At 37.2% G+C, this 4,127-nt stretch overlaps 1 long non-coding RNA gene across 1 annotated transcript in view; it reads left to right on the forward strand.

The window, feature by feature from the left end:
- Positions 1-1,918: 1,918 nt before the first annotated feature.
- Positions 1,919-4,127, forward strand: part of LOC103369555 (uncharacterized) — an 11,309-nt gene continuing 9,100 nt past the window's right edge. Inside the window, exon 1 of the long non-coding RNA XR_520842.1 lies at positions 1,919-1,959. This is a non-coding gene — a long non-coding RNA (uncharacterized LOC103369555). The remainder of the gene's footprint in view (positions 1,960-4,127) is intronic.

Below are 4,127 nucleotides of genomic sequence, written 5' to 3' on the forward strand. Positions count from 1 at the left end.
AAGGATGTTTCAAGTGGAGCTAAGGATTGAGATCCCAGAAGCAGCCACTAACAAAAAACACTGGCTCCAAGTAAGCAATGTAAAAGACTCCATGATGAGAAATGCTGTAACCTGATGACTGAGTGATTAAAATTTGAAGTAATAATTTTTGAACTGACCAGATGATCAATAGGTTAAGTTTGGGATAATGATTCTAACGTTGTAATACATTAAAGGTGATTTCTTGTAATCTTGATTTAAAGTATATAAACGAGTGTAGATGAGGGAAAAGGTGAAGATGTTAAAAGGGCAAATGAGGTTAGCGTCCTTAAGACGGGTCATGTCTGGACATGAAGCCGCTGTCCACAGGATGCTCGCAGAATGAACTCATTGCTTAAGCTTTTTGTAAACAAGTGTTTCTTGTGTTTACTAAACTGTGCTCTTTCCTATTTCCAAACCCGGAATTGGATGTTGAGCTAAAGGATAAAACTCATCATGGCGAAGGGATAAAAAGATGAAACATTTATTAGGAATGTGTGTGTGTGTGTGTGTGTGTGTGTAATCATGTGTATGTGTTAAAGACAGACAGTTAATGTGTAGAGGGGGAGAGCTGCATACTGTATAAAAAGGCACAACAAAGAGACTTTTGTCAGAGATCGCTTCAGTCGGTGTTCAGTTGAGGAGGCCGTTCTGACCAGAGGACCGGAGAACGCTCACGGAACTCTTTGCTGAACATCGCCAGAGTTCTGAACATTCTGCCGTTGGCTAAGTGCGCTTGTTTTTGTGGTCAAAAGTAAAGTAGTATTTTGCTCGATCCATTAAGAGGAAAGCTGCCATCAACAGGCGTGTCTGGTAGAATGACTTGACTACTGATGCTACTTAGTTGAGTCGACTATTAGAGGAAGCATGGATTAAGGTAGTTAGAAGCGAGGCGAGTTTCCTCAACACCAGCTTTACCATTTTTTCAGAATCCTAATAGGTCAAGGGCCTGTAGGCAGGTAGAACCTAACCCTAGAAACAGAGAGCTGGACCAGTGGCCCTGTCATAGGAGTTATACCGGCGCGGATCAACAGATGATGTTGAGGCTCTCATGTTTCTCTGTTGAGTTTTCTGATAATTAGCCTTTGCAGCTCTATTTGCTTATCCTCAAATGACTCCAGTCTTTTGTTGTTGAGCAGGGAATGTCATTTGCTTGGATTGTACTTCGCTGTTACCCTCCTGTTTGCTCTGCCGTCCAACAAACCCCATCCCAACATCATTTTGTTGAAATCTCAGCTGAATCAATCACATGTATAAATATATGTCTCATTATTATATCATAAAGGCCCCCTCAGCCAGAGAGGGTAAAATATGAGCAACATGAGTCACCCTTTCAATTTCTGCATCAGTCCAGACAGAGAGAATCTGAACTGTACAGTACGGCAGCACTTTAAGGCGATCTTCCATCCAACCCTCCCGCCCAACTCCATTCCAGCTGCTGCTCTCCTTGTGCCCAACCCAGCATATCACTGACTGTGTCATTTCTGCCTCCCGCTGTTGCAGGTCAGAAAAGAAAAGAGCACAAGGAAGATCACTGGTAAGACACTGAAATCCATTGACTTTTTACATTTCTATTTATAAACTGTTTACACACAGAAAGCTGTTAAGTTCAGCTGTTTGCATGATGTTACGGTGAGAAATATTGTGGCCATACAAGTGAAAAACATGTTGCTTCACCTAATAGTTTGATGATGTTTACAAGCTTACTAAAGTGTTCTTTCTGCACTGATGCAATGGATCAGTTGTGACAGCAAACATGCCGTGTGGATCAATATTGATTCGCATGACCTCAAGTTGTAAATCAATCATTTTTTCATAATGAAAAGACGCAGCATTTGGATCAAGTGTCTTAACTTTCTTCATTGTTGTCTGTTTTCTGTCAAGCATCAGATCAGATCAGGAAAATGTACATCTCTGTGTCTCTCCTCTTCCTCTTCACTGGTAAGCTCACTTCAAATAGCAGAAAGGAGGTTTTAATTTAAAACAATTTTACATTAAGTGTTTGATTTTTTCCCTCTGTTTACGTGTTCCGTATCATCATGTAAAATGTCTGATCGCAACAGTGAAGAGAGAAGCGTTGTGGTTCTAGTTCTGAGATTCAGGAAGACGCTAACAGCATTTTCGTGGCTACTGTTGCTTCTGTAACAAGCTCATCAATCAGCAGAACCAGCCTTAATTAGATTTGAGAGATTGGATTATATCAATGGTAGCCCATGGCTCTATTCCAATCTCAGTCCTTACATGTTTGTTGTTGTTGTTGTTGTTTTCTTGTTTTGTTTTTTCCTGTTATTGTTTTGTAATGAACTCGGTTAAAATTGGAATTAGATTTGACGACATGACAGCATCTATCTCTGATATCATATAAATGATCTAAATAACACCACAAAGCCAGGAAGTGAGGATCATAGTTTAAAGGAGAAGTCCGCCAAAAAAAATGTACAAACATGAGTTGGAAAAGGAGCAGGAAGAAGTATAAACTTATGAACTCCCACCCCCTTATCACCCTATCATTCACTCCAATATGACATGTTCCTATATATAATAAATGGATTTAATGTAAAATAATTCAATATATAATCAATTCACTGCATGGATATACAGTATTTAATTGTGCCATATACATAATCAATTTCTTTATAATAAATATGTAATTTACTAATAAATTGTTATAGAAATGTATATAACCAGTATAAATATATTACAACAGTACACTACATAAATATATGTATAGGCCTATATACATACACATACTAATAAGTAATGGATTTAATATACAATATTGTATATAACAAAATTTAGTCGCCCTCATTAGGATATATGTAATACCAACAATTAACATAAACAAATAACAGCTATGGACGTATACTACAACTACAGATATGTTTACAAGATTTATACTGTATATGATAAGTAATACCAGCATTTATGCAACCTGTCTTCCTCCTTATATTAAATATATGAAGAGTTCATACAACTCCATTTTTGTAGATATTCAAAAAACTTTTTTTGTTTTTTGATTGAAGTAATATCAATCAAACTGAAGTTGAGTGGATTTGACTCAGTAGAAATGACATGACAGAAGCAGAGATAACTTAAGTTTGGTTGATATCGTCTCAGGTAGACGATGGAAAGTGGGTTTTCTGAGGGCTTGTGAAGATGGAGTTATCTGTTTTTGCAAATGAACTCTTCATTTGTTTTTTGTTTGCACTTATGAACAATTGATATTATTCATTTGTTTAAATTGGATATCTTATTTGTTCCATAGTTTCACTCCACAGGTTGAGATACACATACTCTTCAAAGTTTTCCAGGCGTACTGTGTTTTGAAGTCGAGTTCACCTCTCAAACCACAACCTTCTCTGTCACTGAATAGTTTTTGCAAGTTGCCTGGTAAAGTTTCATTCCATGCCATGAACATTATCATTGCAGTTTTGTGGTTGATTAAATTGGTAAGATTCATGGCATGTGATTTCAAAAACAAAGGGTTTGTGTTATCCAAATGTCCTGCATTGTTGATTATCCCGACTGTTTTTTTTGGGGAGAATGTATAAAGGTTGTAGATTACTTTGATATGTACTAGCCCAAATCTCTGCACGATAGGTCATATATGGAAGTATCAGTGAGAAGTAAAGTGTGGACAGTGATTGCCTCAACTTCTCAATAACTGCAATGCTCCTTGCCAGTTTAGATTTTATATAGTTTATGTGAGGTTTCCAACGGATCTTGTGATCCAACAACAACCCAGAAATTTGATTTGACTCACTCTCTCTATGTCAATATTATCTATCTTAACTTGAACTTGTATGTTAGTTTTCCGATTTCCAAATAACATAAGTTTGGTTTTGGTCAGATTTAAAGACAGTGTATTCATATCGAACGAGCTTTCTAACTGTCTTATTTCAGATTTCCAAGAGCTGTTGTAGATTGTCCCCTGAACAAAGGATGTTGGTGTCATCAGCAAATAAGACAAACCTTAACTTTTCTGAAACCTTACATATGTATAGAGTGAACAAAACAGGACCAAACATTGACCCTTGAGGGACACCACAAGGAATGTTTGAAAAGTTGGATTTTTGTTCACCAATTTGAACAAACTGTTGCCTGCTCCC

Source organism: Stegastes partitus, unplaced genomic scaffold (genome assembly GCF_000690725.1).
Source record: "Stegastes partitus isolate 25-593 unplaced genomic scaffold, Stegastes_partitus-1.0.2 Scaffold1303, whole genome shotgun sequence".
NCBI classification, from domain to species: domain Eukaryota; kingdom Metazoa; phylum Chordata; class Actinopteri; family Pomacentridae; genus Stegastes; species Stegastes partitus.